This window comes from Marmota flaviventris, chromosome 2 (assembly GCF_047511675.1).
Source record: "Marmota flaviventris isolate mMarFla1 chromosome 2, mMarFla1.hap1, whole genome shotgun sequence".
NCBI lineage: Eukaryota > Metazoa > Chordata > Mammalia > Rodentia > Sciuridae > Marmota > Marmota flaviventris.
The window spans coordinates 103,316,514-103,343,795 of NC_092499.1; positions in this window are offsets into that span (position 1 = coordinate 103,316,514).

Here is a 27,282-nt window from a genome sequence, read left to right on the forward strand (position 1 = left end):
CTCTTATTGTATCTTTTGCTGAGAAAAAACTTTTTAGTTTGAGTAAGTCCCATTTGTTGATTCTAGTTATTAACTTTTGTGCTATGGGTGTCCTATTGAGGAATTTGGAGCCCGACCCCACCGACTGTAGATCGTAGCCAACTTTCTCTTCTATCAGACGGCGCGTCTCTGATTTGATATCAAGCTCCTTGATCCATTTTGAATTAACTTTTGTGCATGGCGAGAGAAAGGGATTCAGTTTCATTTTGTTGCATATGGATTTCCAGTTTTCCCAGCACCATTTGTTGAAGATGCTATCCTTCCTCCATTGCATGCTTTTAGACCCTTTATCAAATATAAGATAGTTGTAGTTTTGTGGATTGGTTTCTGTGTCCTCTATTCTGTACCATTGGTCCACCCGCCTGTTTTGGTACCAGTACCATGCTGTTTTTGTTACTATTGCTCTGTAATATAGTTTGAAGTCTGGTATCGCTATACCGCCTGATTCACACTTCCTGCTTAGCATTGTTTTTGCTATTCTGGGTCTTTTATTTTTCCATATGAATTTCATGATTGCTTTCTCTATTTCTACAAGAAATGCCGTTGGGATTTTGATTGGCATTGCATTAAACCTATAGAGAACTTTTGGTAATATCGCCATTTTGATGATGTTAGTTCTGCCTATCCATGAACAGGGTATATTTTTCCATCTTCTAAGATCTTCTTCTATTTCTCTCTTTAGGGTTCTGTAGTTTTCATTGTATAAGTCTTTCACCTCTTTTGTTAGGTTGATTCCCAAGTATTTTATTTTTTTTGAAGATATTGTGAATGGAGTGGTTGTCCTCATTTCCATTTCAGAGGATTTGTCGCTGATATACAGGAATGCCTTTGATTTATGCGTGTTGATTTTATATCCTGCCACTTTGCTGAATTCATTTATTAGCTCTAATAGTTTCTTTGTAGACCCTTTTGGGTCTGCTAGGTATAGAATCATGTCATCTGCAAATAGTGATAATTTAAGTTCTTCTTTTCCTGTTTTGATGCCTTTAATTTCTTTCGTCTGTCTAATTGCTTTGGCCAGTGTTTCGAGAACTATGTTGAACAGAAGTGGTGAGAGAGGGCATCCCTGTCTTGTTCCAGATTTTAGAGGGAATGCCTTCAATTTTTCTCCATTCAGAATGATGCTAGCCTGAGGCTTAGCATAGATTGCTTTTACAATATTGAGGTATGTTCCTGTTATCCCTAGTTTTTCTAGAGTTTTGAACATAAAGGGATGCTGTACTTTGTCGAATGCTTTTTCCGCATCTATCGAGATGATCATATGGTTCTTATTTTTAAGTCTATTGATGTGGTGAATAACATTTATTGATTTCCTTATATTGAACCAGCCTTGCATCCCAGGGATGAATCCTACTTGATCATGGTGCACAATTTTTTTGATGTGCCTTTGTATCCGAGTGGCCAGAATTTTATTGAGGATTTTTGCATCTAGGTTCATTAGAGATATTGGTCTGTAGTTTTCTTTCTTTGAAGTGTCTTTGTCTGGTTTAGGTATCAGGGTGATGTTGGCCTCGTAGAATGAATTTGGAAGTTCTCCCTCTTTTTCTATTTCCCGAAGTAGCTTGGAAAGTATTGGTATTAGTTCCTCTTTAAAGGTTTTGTAAAACTCTGCTGTATACCCATCCGGTCCTGGGCTTTTCTTAGTTGGTAGTCTTTTGATGGTTTCTTCTATTTCCTCAATTGATATTGGTCTGTTTAGGTTGTCTATATCCTCCTGACTCAATCTGGGCAGATCATATGACTTAAGAAATTTATCTATGCCTTCACTATCTTCTAATTTATTGGAGTATAAGGATTCAAAATAATTTTTGATTATCTTCTGTATTTCTGAAGTGTCTGTTGTGATATTGCCTCTTTCATCCCGTATGTTAGTGATTTGAGTTCTCTCTCTTCTTCTCTTCGCTAGCATGGCTAAGGGTCTGTCGATTTTGTTTATTTTTTCAAAGAACCAACTTTTAGTTTTGTCAATTTTTTCAATTGTTTCTTTTGTTTCGATTTCATTGATTTCAGCTCTGATTTTAATTATTTCTTGCCTTCTACTTCTTTTGCTGTTGTTTTGCTCTTCTTTTTCTAGGATTTTGAGATGAAGTATGAGATCATTTATTTGTTGGTTTTTTCTTTTTTTAAGGAATGAACTCCAAGCAATGAATTTTCCTCTTAGAACTGCTTTCAATGTGTCCCATAGATTCCGATATGTTGTGTCTGTGTTTTCATTAATCTCTAAGAATTTTTTAATTTCCTCCTTGATGTCTTCTATAACCCATTGATCATTCAGTAACCTATTGTTCATTCTCCAAGTGATATATTCTTTTTCCTTCCTTCTTTTATCGTTGATTTTCAGTTCCATTCCATTATGATCAGATAGGATGCATGGTATTATCTCTACTCCTTTGTATTGTCTAAGAGTTTCCCTGTGACATAATATATGATCTATTTTTGAGAAGGATCCATGTGCTGCTGAGAAAAAAGTGTAACTGTTTGATGTTGGGTGGTATATTCTATATATGTCAATTAAATCTAGGTTATTAATTGTGTTATTGAGTTCTATAGTTTCCTTATTCAACTTTTGTTTGGAAGATCTGTCCAGTGGTGAGAGAGGTGTGTTGAAGTCTCCCATGATTATTGTATGGTGGTCTATTAGACTCTTGAACTTGAGAAGAGTTTGTTTGATGAACATAGCTGCACCATTGTTTGGGGCATATATATTTATGATTGTTATGTCTTGTTGGTGTATGGTTCCCTTGAGCAGTATGTAGTGTCCCTCTTTATCCCTTTTGATTAACTTTGGCTTAAAATCTATTTTATTTGATATGAGTATGGATACTCCTGCTTGTTTCCGAAGTCCATATGAGTGATATGATTTTTCCCAACCTTTCACCTTCAGCCTATGTATGTCTTTTCCTATCAAATGCGTCTCCTGTAGGCAGCATATTGTTGGGTCTTGTTTTGTGATCCATTCTACTAGCCTGTGTCTCTTAATTGGTGAGTTTAAGCCATTAACATTTAGGGTTATTATTGAGATATGGGTTGTTCTTCCAGCCATATTTGTTTATTTATGTTACTAAACATGGTTTGTTTTCCACTTTGATTATTTTCCCCCCTTTAGTGTCCTACTTCCCACTGTTGGTTTTCATTGTTATTTTCCATTTCCTCTTCCTGTAATGTTTTGCCAAGGATGTTTTGAAGAGATGGTTTTCTAGCTGCAAATTCTTTTAACTTTTGTTTATCGTGGAAGGTTTTAATTTCATCTTCCATCCTGAAGCTTAATTTCGCTGGAAACACAATTCTTGGTTGGAACCCATTTTCTTTCAGTGTTTGAAATATGTTATTCCAGGATCTTCTAGCTTTCAGAGTCTGTGTTGAAAGATCAGCTGTTATCCTGATTGGCTTACCCCTAAATGTGATCTGCTTCCTTTCTCTTGTAGCTTTTAAAATTCTCTCCTTGTTCTGTATGTTGGGCATCTTCATTATAATGTGTCTAGGTGTGGGTCTCTTATGATTTTGCACATTCGGCGTCCTGTAGGCTTCTAGGATTTGGGGTTCTGTCTCATTCTTCAAATCTGGGAAGTTTTCTCGAATTATTTCATTGAATAGATTGCTCATTCCTTTGGTTTGAAACTCTGTTCCTTCCTGTATCCCAATGACTCTTAAATTTGGTCTCTTGATGTTATCCCATATTTCTTGGATGTTCTGCTCATGGTTTCTTAACAGTCTTGCTGAGCTGTCTATGTTCTTTTCAAGTTGATATACTTTATCTTCATTGTCTGATGTTCTGTCTTCTAAGTGTTCTACTCTGCTGGTAGTATTCTCAATTGAGTTTTTAAGTTGGCTTATTGCTTCCTGCATTTCTAGGATTTCTGTTTGTTTGTTTTTTATAACCTCTATTTCCCTGTATAGTTGATCTTTTGCTTCTTGGATTTGTTTATGTAATTCATTGTTGAAGTGATCTTTCATTGTCTGATTTTGCTGTCTGATGTCTTCCTTGAGACTCCAGATCATCTGAAGCATGTATATCCTGAATTCTTTATCTGACATTCCATCAGCTGCAGCTATTACCTCTTCTAAAGTTGAGTTGACCTGCAATGCTTGTGGTCCTTTCTTTCCTTGTCTCTTCATACTGTTCGCGTTCCTTTCTTCTTGGTGAAACTGTTGTGCTATTGAATTTTCCCCCTATATATTTATATTGGTCTTGTATAGTTGCAAAGTCTCCCTCGCAGGCACGGGCGGCGGCTCTGCCCCTCCGCCAATTGGGGCAATGTGCCTACCACGCCGGCAGGCCGCTGGGCCTGCTCTGCCAGTCGGTAGCAGGTCCGCCGTCCTTGCAGGCGCGGGCGGCGGCTCTGTCTCTCTGCGGGCCGCTAGGCTTGTTCTGTCGGTGGTCGCAGTTCTGCCTACTTTGCAGGCGCAGGCAGCGGCACTGCCCCTCTGCAGGCCTCTGGGGCTGTACTGCCAGTGGGTCGCAGGTCCGCCTACTTTGCAGGCGTGGGGGGGGGGCGGCTCTACCCTTCCTCAGGCCACTGGGCCTGTTCTGTCTCTCGGTTGCAGGTCTGACCTGTTCTGATGGTGGTCTCAGTTCCGACTACCTTGCAGGCGCGGGGGGGAGGGGGCGGCTCTGCCTCCCAGCAGGCCGCTGCTCCTCTTCTGCCGGTGGGTCGCAGGCCCGCCTACCTTGCAGGAGTGATTGGAAGCTCTGTCCCGCCCTGGGCCACTGGGCCTTTTCTGTCGGTGGTCACCCTTCCCCTACCTGGCAGGCGAGGGGGGTGGGGGGCGGCTCTGCCCCTCAGCAGGCCGCTGGGCCTGCTCTGTGTTTGGTCCCAGTTCCCTCTACTATGCCGGCGCAGGGGGAGGGGGCGGCTCAGCCTCTCAGCAGGCGGCTGCTCCTCTTCTGCCAGTGGGTCGCAGGCCCGCCTACCTTGCAGGAGTGATTGGAAGCTCTGTCCCGCCCTGGGCCACTGGGCCTTTTCTGTCGGTGGTCACCCTTCCCCTACCTGGCAGGCGAGGGGGGTGGGGGGCGGCTCTGCCCCTCAGCAGGCCGCTGGGCCTGCTCTGTCTTTGGTCCCAGTTCCCTCTACTATGCCAGCGCAGGGGGAGGGGGCGGCTCAACCTCTCAGCAGGCGACTGCTCCTCTTCTGCCGGTGGGTCGCAGGCCCGCCTACCTTGCAGGAGTGATTGGAAGCTCTGTCCCGCCCTGGGCCACTGGGCCTTTTCTGTCGGTGGTCACCCTTCCCCTACCTGGCAGGCGAGGGGGGTGGGGGGCGGCTCTGCCCCTCAGCAGGCCGCTGGGCCTGCTCTGTCTTTGGTCCCAGTTCCCTCTACTATGCCGGCGCAGGGGGAGGGGGCGGCTCAGCCTCTCAGCAGGCGACTGCTCCTCTTCTGCCAGTGGGTCGCAGGCCCGCCTACCTTGCAGGAGTGATTGGAAGCTCTGTCCCGCCGCGGGCCACTGGGCCTTTTCTGTCGGTGGTCACCCTTCCCCTACCTGGCAGGCGAGGGGGGTGGGGGGCGGCTCTGCCCCTCAGCAGGCCGCTGGGCCTGCTCTGTCTTTGGTCCCAGTTCCCTCTACTATGCCGGCGCAGGGGGAGGGGGCGGCTCAACCTCTCAGCAGGCGACTGCTCCTCTTCTGCCGGTGGGTCGCAGGCCCGCCTACCTTGCAGGAGTGATTGGAAGCTCTGTCCCGCCGCGGGCCACTGGGCCTTTTCTGTCGGTGGTCACCCTTCCCCTACCTGGCAGGCGAGGGGGGTGGGGGGCGGCTCTGCCCCTCAGCAGGCCGCTGGGCCTGCTCTGTGTTCGGTCCCAGTTCCCTCTACTATGCCGGCGCAGGGGGAGGGGGCGGCTCAACCTCTCAGCAGGCGACTGCTCCTCTTCTGCCGGTGGGTCGCAGGCCCGCCTACCTTGCAGGAGTGATTGGAAGCTCTGTCTCGCCCTGGGCCACTGGGCCTTTTCTGTCGGTGGTCACCCTTCCCCTACCTGGCAGGCGAGGGGGGTGGGGGGCGGCGCTGCCCCTCAGCAGGCCGCTGGGCCTGCTCTGTCTTTGGTCCCAGTTCCCTCTACTATGCCGGCGCAGGGGGAGGGGGCGGCTCAGCCTCTCAGCAGGCGACTGCTCCTCTTCTGCCGGTGGGTTGCAGGCCCGCCTACCTTGCAGGAGTGATTGGAAGCTCTGTCCCGCCCTGGGCCACTGGGCCTTTTCTGTCGGTGGTCACCCTTCCCCTACCTGGCAGGCGAGGGGGGTGGGGGGCGGCTCTGCCCCTCAGCAGGCCGCTGGGCCTGCTCTGTCTTTGGTCCCAGTTCCCTCTACTATGCCGGCGCAGGGGGAGGGGGCGGCTCAGCCTCTCAGCAGGCGACTGCTCCTCTTCTGCCGGTGGGTCGCAGCTCTATAACATTTTAAATTGTGGTTATTGTATATTTCAACTTTTTATTTTTAATAAAAGCAAACATTTAAAAATTTCTAATTGGTCAGTTCAGGTCTGTTTTATCTATTTAATAGAAGTAGCATGGCATCCGTAGCAACTTCACTATTTTAAGAAGTCTGGTAATTTTCATCTAGATTTTTATTATCATAATAATATTATTTTATAGCATTTCCTGCCATCAGGAGTCAGTTGACGACAGGTTCTTGTGAGTAGCTGGGTGGGAATACCATGGGGGCTCTCAACCTGGTATTCAGCCTCTCTATGTTCCTGACCATCTTGTGACTGTTGCTTTCATCTTTGTACCTTAACCAAGCAATAGTTTATCAGATTCAAGACAAAGCCATTGGAGTGTGGGATTAATTTTAATACTTTAAGCCTGGGTTTCTTGTGTCTGTGTTTAGCCCTGGCTTTTCATATGTCTGAAAGCCACAGCCTGCTGCTCATCCCTCCTTGTTATCCTAGGCCATTTGACTGAATTTTTGCCTGAGTTAACTGTTCAGAATTCAAGTTCCCTGTTGGAATGGGAGCACCAAACTAAAGCTATGTGAATGGGATGCGAATGGCCTGCTCCTCAAGGGATGGATCCTGTGCTCCCTAAACCCAAGCCTTTGTTAGGATTTCCCCCCTGAAATTCCAAACTACTGTCTCTCCTGACTTGATATCCTTTAGTCTCTACCCCTGCACAGTGGAATGAACCAAGTTTCTGAGCTAGTCTGACTAGCTGGTGAATTCATCATTTGAACACTAGTTTGCCACTCTGTGATACAATCTTATAACTGGATGGATTTCTCCTTCTGTTCCACTCTGTATTCAGGTTCCCAAGCTCCAACAAGCATCAGTGGACCCAGGTATTGTATCTTTTTAAAAAAAATTCACATAAATTACATTCCATATAATCCCTTGTAGAACTACCTACTCTACTGTATTGCATGTGTGCTTCTTTTAAAATCGTCTAATTATTTAATTTTATGACATTCATTCTAATTTTTTTACTGGGTTTCAAATTCCATTTTGTTTTAGAGCCCTAGGAAAATTGCTCAAGTTGCTTTAATTAATATCAATTTGGTTGTCAAATTTTCAAGATGAAGCCATTGTACTTCAGCATTATTTAAGCAAGGGCATTAAAATTAGCTGGGAATTTTTAAAGAATCACTCATTATGACCCAATTTTAAAGTTATTTTAAATGTAACACTAAAAAAGAATTATTAATAAGTCTATATTCTATCTCTTTGGGCTACAGTATCTCAAAGTTATATAAAAAGTTAATTGCTAGCCAAAATTTGTATCCCTTTTCACTGCATAAAACATGTCAAGACAATTGTCTGCATTGAGAGAAGCAAAGATTGAGTAATTCAAAAGTAATTTATATTTGCCTTTGGGGTAATTTTGCCCTTTAATTTGAATATGAATAAGGCTGATATCTAGGGAATTCATGTCAAAATAATGAAGCTATATTTTAAAGATTTCAAATCAGGAAGTTTTTTTTTTAGTTGCTCTCCTTAGTTGAAATAAGCAAGTTAGGGTGAACTCCATTTCTCTTTGGTAGATTAGTATATTGAACACACATATTAAGTTATGGATCTGAGAGAAATTCAGTAGCTTATTAGAAGCTATTAAAATATGGAATTTTAGATCCCTTTTGGGTTATGTAGTTAAAGGGAAAGTGGAAGACAAGCAGAAGAAATAGAAGAATAGGAAACAAAAATGATAAATTGTATTAATAACATTTAAAGAAGGTATTGTAGAAATGCTATAAAAAGAGTAGGGAATCAAAATTGGCCCCAAAATGCTGGCTTTATATGCTGGATTACCCACCAGATTCTGTGTATTGTTTGGGGACAGAGGTAAAATGAAGAAGAAAATGAAATAATAAGCTAATGAAGTAAAACTAGTATTTTTGAAGATTAGGAAATCTCTTGTTTAAGAGAATCTCTTTCTGTAAGAAATAAAAATGTACAATATTTTAAAAGGAATGCTCTTTTGTATCATTTAAATTTTTCTTAACCATCTTTCTTCTGGTACCCAACAACAGCAAACTTAAAATAGACACCTTGAAATTGAAAATATATAGAATTTGACAGTACCAGCAAATTTTTCTCCCAATTTAATCCACTGAACACTCTACCCAGCAAGTTTAATTTTTGATAAAATTTCTAAATTGAAAGACAGCAGTCAGTAATGCTTTGTTTACCTTCTCCAACTAGATTTCTTGAGGCCAATTGCTGTGCACAATTCTTTATATCCATTACAAGCTCTAGGAAAACACTTTGCACATAATAGGTCCCCCTTTTTAATGAATGAAGGTATTAATTTCAAAGGCATGCATATCTCAGGATATGTCTGGATGTTCTAATAGCAAGAATATAGTAATCTGATCATGTCAGCTATTTTAATGCCCCGCCAAATGGCTTATGCCATGTCAATTTATGATCTATGTGAAACAGTTATAGCTATTATAATTTATTTAATTTTATTGCCTCTCCTTTACAAAAAAGATTTGTTTATACCACCAAAATTACTCTAATGACTGTATCACCCTGTTTTTATTTTGTGTCTAGACCTATTTCTGTCAACAAAAGTTTCTTGTTATTAATAAGAAAAATAATCTCTGAGCAGGATCATGTGACTTCAGCTCTTCCACACTTTTTCTTCAAATATCTCCCTTTTAAGAAAAAAATCACTCTTTCCTCCCCTTTTTTAAAATTGGTGCATTATAATTATACATAGTAGTGGAATTCACTGTTCCACATTTGTACATGCACACAATATAAAAATATAATTTGGTCAATTTCATTTCCCAGTACTTCCCATTTCCCTACCCTCCCTGCCCCCATTCCCCTTTCTCTCTCTCTTTTTTTATTTTAAAAATCCATATATTTTTAAATGAAAAGTGTATTTTACAAAAGTAAATTTTAAAAGAGCACAAAAGATCAAATAGCTAAAAGGCATCATTATCAGATTTTTTTTTCAAAAATCAGTTGTTTGAATTTCACTGGTTATACAAAATATTTAGCTATGCCTTAATCTTTTTAATTTTTAATTTTTTTCCTGATTCTTAAGCAGAAATAAAATACACTTGGTATTTTTTTGATTTTTTAAAAATATACAACAGTGGAATGCATTATAGTTCTTATTACACATATAGAGTACAATTTTTCATATCTTTGTATATAGAGTCCATTCCCCTTTCTCTATCCTATTGGTATCCTTTCTATTTTCATGAAACCACACTTTTTTTTCCCTCCAGCTTCCATAGTATGAAAGAAAACACACTTCTTGACTTTTGAATTTGTCTTATTTTGCTCAAACTTTGTTCATTTTCCTAAAAATGGCCTAATTCTTCTTTATGGCAGAATAAAACTGCATTTGGTACATATATATCTCACATTTTATTTATCTATTCATTAACTGACAGACACCTAGGCTGGTTCTGTAATTTGGCTGTTGTCTGTGCTGATATGAGAATGGATATGCATGTTTCACTATAGTATGCTGACTTTAATTTTTTAGGATAAATACCAACGGGTGGTATAACTGGGTCATAGGGTGGTTCCATTCCTAGTCTTTTTTTTTTTGAGAGAGAGAGAGAGAATTTTTTAATATTTATTTATTTATTTTAGTTTTTGGCGGACACAACATCTTTGTTTGTATGTGGTGCTCAGGATCGAACCTGGGCCACAAGCATGCCAGGCGCACGCGCTACCACTTGAGCCACATCCCCAGCCCAATTCCTAGTCTTTTGAGGAAATGCCATACCAATTTTCATAGTGGTTGTACAAATTTACAATTCCACCAACAATGTAAAAATATTCCTTTTCTCCCACATCCTCTCCTGCACTTATTTTTTTTGATGATTGCCACTCTGACTGGTATGAGATTAAATCTCCATGTAGTTTTGTTTGTTTGTTTGTTTTTAAGAGAAGGAAAAGTTTATCTGGTGCTTCAGGTTTCAGAGGTTCAGTCCATTGTCAGTAACTCCCTATATCTGGGCCCCAGTTGAGGCAGAACATCATGGCAGAAGAGCATAACGAGGAAAGCAGCTCAGAACATGGCAACAAGAAGCAGAGAGAGCTCTGCTCACTAGGGACAAAATATAAACCCCAAAAGCATGTCCCCAGGGACCCACCTCTCCAGTCAGTCCCCATCTGCCTATAATTATTGCCCAGGTAATACATATCAATGGATTAATGTGCCAGTTAGGTTAAAGCTCTCATAACCCAATTGTTTTACCACTGAACTTCCTTGCATTGTTTTACACATGAGCTTTTGGGGACACCTCATACCTAAACCTTAACATTACTCTCCTGATCCCTAAAAGCTCATGTTCATTTCACAATGCAATATATATAATTGGTCCATTTTCAAGAGTCCCCATAGTCTTAACAATTCATGCATTACCAGAAAGTTCAAGTCCAAAATTTCATCTGAGACTCAAGGTAAACTCTCAGTGTGAGGCCCTATAAATATCAAAATCAAGTTATGAACATTCAATATATAAAGACAGAGTAAATTTTTCCATTCCACAAGAGAGAAACATGGGCATAGGAAGAAGGGATGGGACCAAAGCAAGACAAACCCAGCTGGGCAAATAAGTCTGTAGCTCCAGGTAGCAAATAGGTCATATGGCACCATAACATTCTTTTCAAAGGGCTTGAGATAGCTCTGCCCCTGTGGCTTTGCTGATTGTAGCCCTCATGGCCTCACTCTTTCCTTGTTTCCACCCAGTTGCTGAAACTTTCCTCAGCAGATGTCTCATGCTACTGGCATCTCTTAATCTCAGGGTCTCCACTGCAGCTTTGGTTTCCTTTTCAGATCTCTTTGCATTGCCCTCTCAGGGACTACCCACAGGGACTCCAACCTTGCTACACTTTGCCTGGTTTCCCAGGCCTAACTTTGAAATTTTGGTGGAAGCCTCCATGACCCCCTAACTTCAGCATCCTACAATACTGCAGAACCAGCACCATGTGGTTGATGCCAGTTCTGTGATCTGAATTTAGATTGATGGAAATAAAACAACATTTATTAAATGCCTACTGCATGCCAGACATTTAAAACATAATAGCTTTATTAAAATATAAACCACATACCTTTTTAATGTGTAAAATATGTGAGTTTTAATATATTTTAGGGTTGTGAAATCACCATTATCTAATTTTAGAACATTTTATTTTTTCACTTTAAGTATTAGATTATAAATTTTATTACAAAGCACCAATAAAAACAAAAAGCTGGAGTAACAGAATTAAATCTAAAAGAATACAACTGTATGTAATCTACAGGTTACTCTAAATTGAAGGGCATTAGTAGACTGAAAGCAAAAGGATATACAAATGTTACATTAAAAAGTCAGCAAAAGGCTGGGCATATACCTCAGTTGGTAGAGTTTTTCTCTCACATGCAAAAGGCTCTGGACTCAATCCCCAGCACCTCAGAAAAAAGAAAAAAAAAAGGTCAGTGAAAGAAAGCTGGAGTGGCAAAATTGTGGTATGCAAAACATTTTAAAACAAAATATATATGAGATAAAATAAATTTTAAATTGAAAAACTTTGAAAAAAGGAAAAGTAGAATATCACATAAAGATAAAAGGGACCTTTCCCTAGGATATTGCAAAAAAAAAGAGTAGATACACTTGCAACTCACATTATATGTCCAAAATATAAAAAAGATGGAGAAAATTGGCTAAAGAGATAGGAAACAACATTTTAATACTAAGAGACACCAATCCCCATTTATTGTAAGAAAAATAAAGTCATACAAATTGGTAATCTCAAGACATAAGACTTTGAAAAATATTTTATACTGATTAGACTTACATACACAATTATTTGAATAGCAAATGGAATATTATAAAGGACGGACCAACATGTAGGGAATGAAACAAAGATTAGTAGCTCTGACAATATTAAAATTATTTTGTAAACATCATAGAATAAAATTAGAAATCAAAAATGGAAGGGAAATTGGAAGATCCATAAATACGTGGCAATTGATTGGGCACTCTTGAACATGGTCTTTTTCAAGAACTGAAAGATAAACAATGTTTGGGTTTTTTGTTTATTTGTTTGTTTCAATTTCATTCAGTTTAGCTATAATTTTAATTATTTTCTGTCTTTAACTGCTTTTGGTATTTGTTTGTTCTTCTTTTTCTAGGACTTTGAGATGTAATGTTAAGTTATTTATTTGGTGACTTTCTATCATTTTAATGAATAAGCTCCATGCAATGAACTTTCCTCTTAGAACTGCCTTCATCCTGTCCTAGAAATGTTGATATGTCGCTACTCATTTACCTCTAAGTATTTTTTTATTTCATTCTTGATTTCTTCTGCTATCTACTGGCCATTCAATATTGTATTACTTAGTCTTCAGGTGTTAGAATAGCTGCTATTTTTATCATTGATTTATAATTTCATTCCATTATGATCTGATAGAATGCAAGGTATTATCTCTATTTTTATTTTTGTATTTGCTAAGAGTTGCTTGTGGCCTAAGATATGGTCTATTTGAGAGAAGGATCCATGTGCTGCTAAGAAGAAAATGTATTTAGTCATTGATGGATGAAATATCCCATATATATCTGTTAAATCTAAATTAGTAATTGTATTCTTTAGATCTATCACCTCTTTATTTAGTTTTTGTGTGAAGGATTTATCTAATGATGTGTTTTAAATTAACCCAGTACTATTGTGTTGTGATCTATTTGATTCTTGAAATTTAGAAGGGCTTGTTTAATGTACATAGATGCTCCATTGTTTGGGGCATAAATATTTATGATTGTTATGTCTTGTTGATTTATAATTCTCTTAAGCAGTATGAAATGTCTTTCTTTGTCCCTTCTGATTAACTTTGATTTTAAGTCCACTTTTTTTATATGAGGATAGAAACCCCTGCTTGTTTATGAGATCTATGTCAATAATATGTTTTTTTCCATCCTTTTACATTCAGTCTGTAGAAGTCTTTGCTTGTGAGATGAATCTCCTGGAGACAGCATATTGTTGGGTCTTGTTTTTTAATCCAATCAGCCAGTCTATATCTTTTGATTGATGAATTTAGGCCATTTATATTCAATGTTATTATTGTGATATGATTTTTATTCCATCATTTTTATTTATTTATATTTTTTAATTTGAATTAGTTTATCCTTTGATTGACTATTCTTCTAGTGTAGTGCCTCTCTTTGCTGGTTTTTACTTTTTTTTATTTCTTCTTTATGAAATATTTCATTGAATACAAGCTTTCTAGTTGTAAACTATTTTAACTAGTTTTATCATAGAAGGTTAAGTGTCAATTCTGAAGATTAACTTTTCTGGGTATAGTATTCTTGGTTGGCATCCATTTTATTTTAAAGTTTGATATATATTATTCCAAGACCTGCCAGCTTTGAGGGTCTGGGTTGAGAAACCTGCTGAGATCCAGATTGGTCTCCCTCTAAATGTTACCTGTCACTTTTCTCTGGCAGCTTTTAAAGTTCTATTCTTTTGTTTGTTTGTTTGTTTGTTTTAGGTGGACACAATATCTTTATTTATTTTTATGTGGTGCTAAGGATTGAACCCAGTGCCTCATGCATGCCAGGGCAGTGCTCTACCACTTGAGCCACATCCCCAGCCCCTTAAAGTTCTATTCTTATTCTGTATGTTGAGAATTTTCATAATAATGTTCCTTGGTGTGGGTCTGTTATAATTTTGTATATTTGAGGTCTTATATGCCTGTATCTGATTTTCCATTTTATTCTTTAGGTTTGGGAGGTTTTCTGATATTATTTCATTGAAAAGATTTTGTTTGTATCTCTGCTCCTTCATCTATCCTGATAATAAATTTTGTCTTTTCAGATTATCCTATATTTCTTGGAAATTCTGTTCATGGTCTCTTAACATCTTTTCTCCTTAGTCAACTTTAATTTCAAAAAATATATTTTGTCTTCATTGCCTGAAACTCTGTCTCCCAAATGGTCTAGTCTGTTGGTGATGCTTTCCAATAAATTTTTAATTTGATTTGTTAATTCCTTCATTTTGATGATTTCTGCTTGATTTTCTTTCTAGAATCTCTGCTTCTATATTGAGATGATCTTTCACTTTCTGTATTTTTTCTCTGATGTCACTCATTGTCCTTTACCTAACAGATTAGTTTATGTACATTCTAAACTTATTCTCTGACATTTCTTCCATTGTAGTGTCAACGGACTCTCCTGTGGTGATTTGTTCCTTTGCTTTTTCATGTTGTTAGTGTGCCTACACATCTAACAGTATGGATCTGAGGCAGTAGAGTTTCTACCCTGTAGACTTTTAGTGTCCCTGAAGGTTTCCAGTACCTAACCATTTGGGGGAGATAAATAATAACAACAACCAATGTAAACCATATACAGCTTTAAACTAAATAGTTCCTGCCATGATTTCTACAGTTTTGTCACAATAAACCAAAAGATATGATCAGTTACTGCCTATAATAAAGACAGTAAGTTTGTAAAAGTGTTCCCAATTTTTAATGGTGGACTGGGAGAGAATAGAAGTAGGCTGTGATGATTATGAGGGAGAAGGAGAGATAATAAAAGTAAAAAAGTAAACATAGAGTGAAAGTGAAAATAATAGATATTAGCTGTTAGCAGAAGAAGAGAGAAATAGAATCCAGTGAAACAGAAAAGTGAGAGAAAAAATAAAGTAAAAAATTTATAAATTAAAAAAATAAAAATAAAAACTGAAATATACTAATCAAACATCCTAGTCCTCAAAAAACTGATCCATGAAAAATAACTTGTTTCAAAAGTGCTAGAAATTAGAAAAAATGTGAATATATATGTGTCCATGAATCATTAAGATCAAAGGGGGAGAGGAAGAGCTAGGTGGGTTTCTACAACAAGTCGTTCCCTGTGTAAACCTCTCTCCATGTTTAATTTTTCTTTTGGTCACTTAGGCACACCCTCTGTCATGCAGTGTGGGTTTGCTAGGCCTGTTTTTGGACCATACTCAGGTTTGCCAGGAATCAACTCCCTCAGTTGCTGGCCACCCTGCTGAGGCTGCAAAATATTTCCTTCCTCTGTCCTCTTTACATCACCAGGAGAGATGTGTTTTTTTTCTTTCCCATGCAAAGATATTGTGCAGTGCCTTTCAGTTTAGTTAGGCAGTGTCTTTGATTGCTAAACTCTCCATACCCAAACACGCCTCAGTCCTCCTAAAAATGCTGGTTCCTTAATTCCCTTATCTCTTCACTTTCCTTGTGCAGATACTGCTCTGGGTGGTGTCTCTGGCCATGGCAGCAGCTGTGGTGCTGGGGATTTCTTCCTTATTTTATTTTGTCTAACCTCCTGAATCCTCAATCTGCTTTGAGTGTCTAATATTAAATTCCATGGATTTGCCTATTCTAGACATTTCATATACAGTTTTCTGTGTCTGGCATCTTTAATTTAGACTAATATTTTTAATATTTATCCATATTTTACTGTGTATCTGTATTTTATTTATTTTTTCAGCCTGGTAATACTCTATTGAATGAATATATAACATTTTGCTTAGTCACTTACTAGTTAATGGGCAATAGGTTGCTTCTACTTTTTAACTATTATAAATAATATTACTATGAGTATTTATGTACAAGTTTTCCCATGGATATAACATTTCTGGGTTTTTTTTCTCCTGTGTATATATAGGATTAGAAATCTTGGGTTGAATGGTAACCATATGATTAACTTTTGAGAAACTGCCAAAATGTTTTCCAAAGTGGCTACATTATTTCACATTTTATCAGCAGTATGTGAGATTTATAATTTCTCTATATCCTTGCCAATACATGTTACTATCAATATCTTTTATTGTAGTTATTCTAGTGGGTGTGAAATTGTATCTTAATATGCTTTTGATTTGCATTTACTGATGATTAATGATGAGCACATCTTTTCATGTGCTCATTGATGTTTATTTGTCTTTTATGGAGAAATATTTATTTAAATCTTTTGCCAGTTCTTTAATTGGGTTGTCATATCTCATTGATGAGTTGTAACTGTTCTTTATATATTAGACCTTTGTCAGAAATATAGTTTGCTAATAATTTGTCCTATTCTTTGAGTTGACATTTCACTTTCCCTTTGATACATTTTCCTGTTTTTTTTCTAGTAGCTTCTCTTTTTTAGCTTGTACATTTGGGTGTATGATATATTTAAATTAGTTTTTAATATTATATAAGGGATAAGTCCAATTTTATATGGCCCTCCAGTGGTCCCATCCTCATTTATTGAAATGATTATCCCTTTCCATCGAACATATTGTATTCTTTTCAAAAGCCAATTGATCATAAACAGAATTTTTTTCCTGTACTCTCAATTCTATACCCTAGACCTTTGTACTTATTCAAGTACCAAATTGTCTTGATTAGTGTGTTTTGTGCTGAGTTTTGAAGTCAGGAAGGGTGAGCCTTTCAATTTTATTCTTTTCAAAGATTGTTTTGGCTACTTGGGATTCCTCATGTTCCCATATGAATTTTAGGATAAGCATAAATTTCTCTTAAAAAAAGCTAGCTGAGATTTTGATAGCCATTGTATTCAATTTTAAATTTTGGGAGTATTTATATCTCAACAATATTTAGATTTCACCATTAAGTATGATATTAATTGTGAGTTATTCTTGATGGCCTTTATCAGGTTAAAGAAATTTCCTTCTATTCCTCATTTGTTGGGTGTTTTTATTAAGAAACACTGTTGGAATTTGTCAATTTTTTCAGTATCTATTGATATGATTATATATGTATTGTATTTTACTGATTTTACTTAATTGATATTCAGATATTAACCTTTGCATTTCTAGGATAGATTCCACTTGGTCACTATATATAATCCTTTTAATATGTTGTTTTCTATTTAAATGAGATTTTTCTTAAGTCAAGTTTGGTAGTTTGTCTTTTTAGGAATATGTTCATTTTACCTAGGCCAGTAAATTTATTAGCCAACATTATTCATTCCCTTACAGTCTTTTAATTTCTATAAGTAGATTTCCCCCTTATTCCTAAAGTTAACATTTTAAGTCTTCTATTTTTCTCAGTTTTTTAGCTAAAGGTTTGTTAATTCTGTTGATGTAACCAACTTCTAGTTTTGTTGATTTTTAGTTGTTTTTCTATTTTCTGTTTTATTTATTTTCAATTTAGTCTTTATTAATTTCTTACTTCTCTTTCCTTTGAATTTACTTTACTCTTGATTTTTTAGTTAATTAAGGCAGAAGTTTAGGCTATCAATTTGAGATTTTTTCTTCTTTTTGTTCCTTCTTTCTTAATATAGAGGTTTATACATATAAATTTCCTCTTAAGTACAGCTTTAGCTAAGTTTTGATATATTGTATTTTCATTTTAATTAACCTTAAGGTATTTTTAAAATTTCCTCATGGTTTCTTAGACCAATAGATTATTAAGGAGTACATTGGTCAATTTTCACATACCTGAGAACTTCCCAAACTTCCTTGATTTGAATGATTTGTAATTTTATTCCATTCTTTTGAACATGTTTTGTATTATTTTAACTCTTCTAAATTTATTGAGACTTTTAAAATGATCTAACATATGGTCCCACCTGGAGACTATTCCATGTGCATTTGAGGAGTATGTGTATATTATTGTTTAGGATTGAGATAGATACCTGTTAGGTCTAGTTGGTTTATAATGTTCAAATCTTTCATTTTCTTATTGATACTATGTTGCCTCTATCTGTTATTGAAGCAGTGTTATTAAGGTCTGCAACTATTAATGACAATTTGTCTATTTCTCTCTTCAATTTTCTCAATATTTGCTTTAAGTATTTGGGGGCTCTACTGTTAAATGTATATATATATATATATATATATATATATATATATATATATATATATACACATATATAATTATGTTTTTATTGAGTTTATTATTTTTGCTCCTAATGGATTGATTCTCTTATCATGACCAAAATCCTGCTTCATTTCTACTAACACTGAGTGTTCAAAAACCTATTTTGGTTGATATCATTATCGCCATTGAGCTCTCTTTCATTTACAGTTTGAATGCTATCTTGGCCATCCTTTTACTTTCAATCTATTTGTGTGTATGGGTTAAAAATATATCTTCTGAAGGAAGCGTTTATGTGGATCATGTTTTTATCCATTTTACAAATCTGTGCTTTTGGATTACAGCATTTAGTCCACTAGATTTGATTAGTGTTTAGTTTACACTTAATAAAATTACCAGTGAATTAGAACCTTATGCCTGCATTTTCTATTTGTTTTTATTCCCCTATTTCTTTATTGCTTTATTATTTTGTGTTAAATATTTATTTTCTAGCATAACATTTTAATTTCTTTTTTTAAATTTAGGTTTATTTTTGAGAACAATTTTTTTCTTGGTGGTTTCCTTGGTGATTGTAAATAAAGTATTAACTCAAACAACTCAATTTTAATAGTATACAGAAAGTTTGTTCTGATTTAGCTCCTTTCTTTGTCCTACTGAAATCTTAACACATCATGAACACAGATCTACAATTAATAACTTATGCAGTTACTAAGAGGTTATTCAACAAAAAAGATTAAAGAGCACTGCACTATTAAATAAATAGCACTACACTATTAAATCCTAATAATATAAGATATCCCAATAAATGCTATATTGAGGTCTTCAATTTCTTTGTTTTGTCTAGTATCAGAACATAAAATAAAATTATTTAATTGCTCAAGGAAATATTTTAAAATCCCACCAGTCATTGTTCAGAAAGACATTTTCACAAATGAAATAAAAATTTATATAATCAAGCTTTTTCATCTTACAAAAGTTATAAATTTGAGAATTTCTTAGATCATATTGCAGAACAAGCTTCTTTGTGGTGGCCACAAAACTCCTTTCAAAACTTCTTGATCCATGTCAATGGCTTGAATAAAGGTGCTATCCACTAAGACTGTGTTGCCAAGTGGGCCATATATAAAGGAAAAGTTTTTAATACTTTTCACAATACACAAGCAGTAGACTCTTTTCAACTGAATCATCAGAACAAGGAAAGTAGCTGTTTCAGACAATTCACAGATCATTGTCAGATACTCTGACTGCAGATTCCAGAACATTGAGCATAAATTATGAAATAGTTTAAATGACACCATAGAACTCTGATAAACCTAGCCTAATTCCTTCTTAAGATCAGGAGCCATCTTGTCACAAGTTATAAAAGATTCATTAGGCCATTAACCTACTACCTGCCTTTGTATTATGCTTGTCAAAATTCTGTTATCTGTAAATTCTCAAGACACCCTCCCCACTTTTTGCGACTTTCTGTGCTATAAAGCTGAACTCCTAGAGCTGGAGGACTGTCTTCTATTCCCAAGGGTTTCAGGAAGGACAGTCCCAGCCAGCTGGAATTACAATGTTGCTTTTATTTGATTTAACATTGGAGTCGGTGGTCTTTTCCTTTTCTTTGCATTGTGGTTTAACAACTCATGTTCCAGGAACAAAAAGGAACCCTCTTAAGCTTCTCACACTTGCTCAGTTCTGTTTGTTGACTTCAGTTTTGATGTTGAAACCCCATTTCCTTGTTATTCAGCTGTTTCTCTTTTATAAGACCCAACTTGTCTGGGTTCCAACAAAAGCCCGGAGACGGTAGCACCAAGTGAAAGAATTAATGGATAGGGAGTACAGTCCAAATTAATCCTTGGAGGATATTCAAGATGGCAGATTAGAGGAAGGCTGTATTTCCAGTTGCTCCATTGCTCTGGATTCAAGCAGTGTGAGTATTGCTTCTCAGCAAGGTGAGTGAAAGAGGAAATTCATTATCAGATAAGCAGAGTCTCTTAAAGACTCATAAATTCAGGTGCATTGAACAAAGAACAAGAAAGATTTACATTGGAGCCAAGCTGGTTGCAGCAGAGGCAATAGAACTGGTTCACCACCAAGATAAAGGAGAACACAGACAGAAAAACACAATGGAAAAAATGGGCACAAACAATCCACAGGGCAGAAAATCATCCTGAACTTAGCAGATCCAGAGGCTGCACAGTGAACTTGTATTTGAAAAGTGCTCTGTGTTTCTAAACTGGCAAGCAGAGAACTGAGGTGGGGAGCCATCTTGAGGAAGACACACTGCAGCTTGCTGATTTGGGAGCCTGTGAGATTATAGCAAACATTACCAAACTGTTCTGGCAATCACCTACCATGTGGCTTAGGATGTACCTAGCAGAACATGAAATAGGCAGAGAAAATATTGTACCTGAGGGATTCAAGTCAGAGATATGGAAGTAAGTGAAACTCGTTTTCCCTTATAGTCTGGCAACTGAAGAAAGTTAGAAAGCTGAACATACAGGTGTGAGTACTCTCAGGGATTCAATCTGGGAAGGCCATATTAGTGGGCAGTGGAATGTGTGAGACTTGTGGAGGATTGCCTCTCCTGCCCCACAAGGAGAATTCTCAGGAGGCTCCTAGAATCCAAACTTCTAGCAGTTGATCTAATCTCTTCAGAGCAGACACCACTCAGCAAAGTCCTAAGGCCTGATTAGAGTTAAACCCCAGCTTGTAGAACTTCCCACTTAGAACTTTGCACCAGCCTCACCTTGAGAATGCATTGGTCTGTCCAGACAAAACTCCAATCAACAGTACTTTCCATTCTATCCTACCTTATGCTAGTGGGAAGGGAAGTTAAAAGTTTTTCAACTAGGGCTGGGGCTGTAGCTCAGTAGCAGAGCACTTGCCTCATACATGTGAGGCACTGGGTTTGATCCTCAGTACCACATAAAAATAAATAAAATAAAGATATGGAATAAAAAGATTTAAATGCTTAAAAAAAGTTTTTCAACTAACTTCGGTTTTAGGCCACTTAAGTTGGCAGCTCAATGCTGGGACTCTACTAGGACACAATAAAGTTGCAGGGTAGATAAAGTGGGTGGCCTTGGATATTCAGACTACTTTGGAGCTAAACCCATCCAAAAGGGCAGCATACCTTGCTTCATGCACGAATTAACCACACTCAAACTTCAGTGATACTTTAGTGCAAACAATAAAAGAGACAAAACCCCCAAACTCACAACTAAGCTCTAAGTAGAAATGGACATCTGCTTCTACAGCAAAAGAGCAATTCCAGCAGCAAAAACGGTGATAATTAACACAAAGATTGTGGACACCACACCTATGAGGAGTCTCAATCTAAATCACTCTATAACACTCCAGCAAGACTGTGTTCCCCAAAAGCCCACAAAAGAGTGAAAGAGAAAGTCATCCCAACAGATATATAAAACCCAACACCATAATACAAGACACATGAAAAAAATGAGATTCCATGACATCTCCTAAAGTTCATAATTTACCAGCAACTTACTCCAAAGACATGGATAAAATTCCAAAGAATTCAAAAAATAATCTTAAAATGATCAATTAATTCCAAGAGAACGCAGAAAAATAACTAAATAAAGAAGTCAGTGCAGAATATGAATGAGAAGTTCAATAAGGAGATAGAGATATTAAAAATGAACCAACAGATATTTTGGAAATGAAAGACACAATAAAGCAAATAAAATGTTCAGTTAAAAGTTTCTTAGATAGAGTAGACCATACTGAAGACAGACTCTTGAGCTGAAAGATAAAGTGGCTGGCCTTGAATATTCAGACAACATTTTTTTTTACTGTTTTGCTTTTTTTAGTTTTATTTTTCCCTCTTTTTTTAGCGTTGCATCATATTTGTACATAATGGTGGGGTTTGTATTTACATATTTGTGCATGCACACAATATAACCAGAAAATACTTAAAAAGATATTCCACATAGAATTAATAAGAAACAAACCTGGAGGGAGTCCCAAGATGGCCGCGAATAGAGTGCATCACACCCCGTGTACTGCGCCACTGCGCGGGTGAATAATGAGTTAGAACAACAAAAAACTATCTTGTTAGGAACTTACAGCAAAATGGGGGTGCACCGAAACCTAAAGGAAGGATTTCCAGCACTGAGGTCCGGTAATTGAGTCTCATACACGAGCCAACTGTGCGACTGGAGATCCGGGCTGACTGATCTGCGCGGCCCGCCCCGCGGCTACAGACGGCGGGGAGCCGCCGAGAAGCGACCAGCAAGCAGGGAGATTCCTGCAGATTCTGTGGAATCCTGCTGCCTGAGCACTCATGGAGCCCCGGGCTGAGTTCGGGATTTCAGACGGGGAAGGAAGCGGGACAGCTCTATCCCCCACAACGGAAAATCCACCAAGGAAACCAGCGGCCACCATCTTGGAGAGCTGAAGTAACCACCGCCACTCTCTGACAGATTGCAACAATAAAACAGGTGCGTGTTACTCAGCTCCTCTCCCATACAGCAGGGAATTCACAAAAAATCTCTCCTAGGCTCTCCGGGGGAGGGATTATCAGAGCAAGCCTGCATAAAGACGTGGGGAGAACTAGAGACACCCGACCTTCAACTCCCCCTCCCATCAGTGGGGAAAACGAAATATTGCCAGCGTGGGGGGAGGGGCAAGCGGAAAAAATCAAAACAATAGAGTGCTGGGGGGTTTTCAATAGCCACCCTCCACGCCCAACAAACGGCAGGCCCAGAGTACAGTTTGAACTGCCGAGAGGCATCACTCAGGGGAAAACTGGTCTAGCAGGAGAAAACAGGACTAGCAGGAGAAACCAGGGGACTAGAGGCCAGGCCCTCGCGACTCTGCGGCTGGAGAAACTCCACCCGCTGCCCGCGAGACTGGGTGGCTGGAGTCCTCCCCCCCCCCCGCCTTTGACCGACCACACGAATGGTCGGCTAGAGATCGCCCGCCCACCAGCGACAACCGGCCCATTGCCCCTGCGACAGAGTGGCTGGAGACCGCATGCCCGCAGGCTGCCTGCGCGACTGGGTGGCTGGAGTCTGCCCCCCGCCTTTGACCCACTGCGCGACTGGGCAGCTAGAGATTGCCCGCCCACCAGCAACAGCCGGCCCATTGCCCCTGCGACTGAGCAGCTGGAAACTGCATGCCCGCCGGCGACCAATCGCCCGCCGGCTGCCAGCACGACTGGGCAGCTGGGGACCGCCCACCCGCTGGCGACCGACCCCGCAAATGGGCAGCTAGAGATCACCCGCCCGCCAGCGACAGCCCACCCGCTGTCCGCGTGACTGGGCGGCTGGAGACCGCCCGGCCGCCAGCGTCCGGGAGCTGAAACCAACCAGAGACAGTCCAGTCCAACCCCTCCATTTGGACACCCCAGTAAGGAGCCTGGGGCCTGCCATAGCAGGGAGGTGACGTCACTGGAGCTCGGCCGTCGGAATTCCTTCTCAGCGGAATCCACTTTAGCAAGCATAGTCTACCAACACAAAAGAGAGATAACAGAGATATTAAAAACCAAAACAAGTTTATAGAAGACAGCAGAAACACAGCAATCAAATAGAACTGGAAAGTAGCGTGAACATCATGAAAAAACAAGGGAAAAAAGGAGTACAAACAATGCAACACAACTTAAATCTACAGGAGGACCTAGAAGCATCAGAAACAGGGATAGGGAAAGAACTCAAGGCATACCTAACTCAGATGGAAAGGAATATTAGAGAAGACATGAGGCAGCAAGTCCAAGCAATAAAAGTATATTTTGAAAATGAATTAAACAAACAAATTCAAATGGCAAAGAACGAGCTTTACCAGGAGATAGAGATCTTAAAAAAAATCAAACAGTAATCCTAGAAATGCAGGAAACTATAAATCAAATTAAAAACTCAAACAAGAATATTACAAATAGACTAGATCAAGTAGAAGTCAGAACATCAGATAATGAAGACAAAGTTTATCAACTTGAAAAGAATATAGTCAACACAGAAAATATGCTTAAATCCCACGAGCAATCTATCCAAGAGTTATGGGATATCATAAAAAAACCAAATCTGAGAGTCATCAGGATAAAAGAAGGCACAGAGAATCAAACCAAAGGAATGGACAACCTATTAAATGAAATAATTCTAGAAAACTTCCCAGAGATGAAAGATGGAATGGATTGCCAAATCCTGGAAGCCTACAGGACCCCAAACATTCGAAACCGTAACAGACCAACTCCAAGACATATAATTATGAAGATAGCCAACATACAGAACAAGGAGAGAATATTAAAAGCTACAAGAGAAAGGAGGCAGATTACATTCAGGGGTAAACCAATTAGGTTAACGACTGATTTTTCATCACAGACTTTGAAAGCGAGAAGATCCTGGAACAATGTATTTCAAACGCTGAAAAATAATGGATTCCAACCAAGAATACTGTATCCAGCAAAATTAAGCTTCAGATTTGACAATGAAATTAAAATCTTTCACGATAAACAAAAGCTAAAAGAATTTGCAGCCAGAAAACCAGCACTGCAAAGCATTTTGAGAAAAATACTACAAGAAGAGGAATTGAAAAATAGTGCCCAAAACTAACAGCAGGAGGTATCTCAGTAAAGGGGGAGGAAAATAACCAAAAAGTAAAAACTAGCCAAACTAAAATAAATAAATAAATAAACATGACTGGAAGTACGAATCATATTTCAATTGTAACCTTAAATGTTAATGGCCTAAACTCACCAATCAAGAGACATAGGCTAGTAACCTGGATCAAAAAAAACAAATCCAACAATATGCTGCCTTCAGGAGACTCATATGATAGGAAAAGACATACACAGGCTGAAGGTAAAAGGTTGGGAAAAATCATATCACTCACATGGCCCTCGGAAGCAAGCAGGAGTGGCCATATTCATATCGAATAAAATCAACTTCAAACCTAAGTTAATCAAAAGGGATGAAGAAGGACACTATATACTGTTAAAAGGAACCATCCACCAACAAGACATAACAATTATCAATTTGTATGCACCAAACAATGGAGCTGCAACGTTCATAAAACAAACTCTCCTCAAGTTCAAGAGTCAAATAGACTACAGCACAATAATTATGGGTGACTTCAACACACCGCTGTCACCATTAGACAGATCCTCTAGACAAAAGCTGAATAAAGAAACTATTGAACTCAATAGCACAATCAATAACCTAGACTTAACCGACATATATAGAATATATCAACCATCATCAAGTGGATACACATTCTTCTCAGCAGCACATGGATCCTACTCAAAGATAGACCATATACTATGCCATAGGGCAACTCTTAGTAAATATAAAGGCATGGAGATAATACCATGCACCATATCTGATCATAATGGAATGAAACTGGAAATCAATGATAAAAGAAGGAAGGAAAAATCCTACATCACATGGAAAATGAACAATATGTTACTGAATGATCAATGGGTTACAGAAGACATAAAGGAGGAGATAAAAAAAATTCATAGAGACAAATGACAATATAGACACAACATACCAGAATCTATGGGACACAATGAAAGCAGTTTTAAGAGGGAAATTCATTTCTTGGAGTTCTTTCCTCAGAAAAAGAAAAAACCAACAAATAAATGAACTCACACTACACCTCAAAAACCTAGAAAAGGAAGAGCAAAATAACAGCAAATGTAGTAGAAGACAAGAAATAATTAAAATTAGAGCAGAAATCAACGAAATTGAAACAAAAAAAACCATTGAAAAAATTGAAAAAAACTAAAAGTTGGTTCTTTGAAAAAATAAATAAGATCGACAGGCCCTTAGCCATGCTAACGAAGAGAAGAAGAGAGAGAACTCAAATTACTAACATACGGGATGAAAAAGGCAATATCACAACAGACACTACAGAAATACAGAAGATAATTAGAAAGTATTTTGAAACCCTATATTCCAATAAAATAGAAGATAGTGAAGATATCGATAAATTTCTTAAGTCATACGATCTGCCCAGATTGAGTCAGGAAGACACACACAATTTAAACAGACCAATAACAAAGGAAGAAATTGAAGAATCCATCAAAAGACTACCAACCAAAAAAAGCCCTGGACCGGATGGGTATACAGCGGAGTTTTACAAAACCTTCAAAGAAGAATTAATACCAATACTTTTCAAGCTATTTTAAGAAATAGAAAAAGAAGGAGCTCTTCCAAATTCATTCTATGAGGCCAACATCACCCTGATCCCGAAACCAGACAAAGACACTTCAAAGAAAGAAAACTACAGACCAATATCTCTAATGAACTTGGATGCAAAAATTCTCAATAAAATCCTGGCGAATCGAATACAAAAGCATATCAAAAAAATTGTGCACCATGATCAAGTAGGATTCATCCCCGGGATGCAAGGCTGGTTCAATATACGGAAATCAATAAATACTATTCACCACATCAATAGACTTAAAGACAAGAACCATATGATCATCTCGATAGATGCAGAAAAAGCATTTGACAAAGTACAGCATCCCTTTATGTTCAAAACACTAGAAAAACTAGGGATAACAGGAACTTACCTCAACATTGTAAAAGCTATATATGCTAAACCTCAGGCTAGCATCATCCTAAATGGAGAAAAACTGAAGGCATTCCCTCTAAAATCTGGAACAAGACAGGGATGCCCTCTATCACCACTTCTATTCAATTTAGTTCTTGAAATACTAGCCAGAACAATTAGACAGACAAAAGAAATTAAAGGCATAAAAATAGGAAAAGAAGAACTTAAATTATCACTATTTGCGGATGACATGGTAATATATTTAACAGACCCAAAAGGGTCTACAAAGAAACTGCTAGAGTTAATAAATGAATTCAGCAAAGTGGCAGGATATAAAATCAACACGCATAAATCAAAGGCATTCCTGTATATCAGCAACAAAACTTCTGAAATGGAAATGAGGAAAACCACTCCATTCACAATATCCTCAAAGAAAATAAAATACTTGGGAATCAACCTAACAAAAGAGGTGAAAGATTTATACAATGAAAACTACAGAATCCTAAAGAGAGAGATAGAAGAAGATCTTAGAAGATGGAAAAA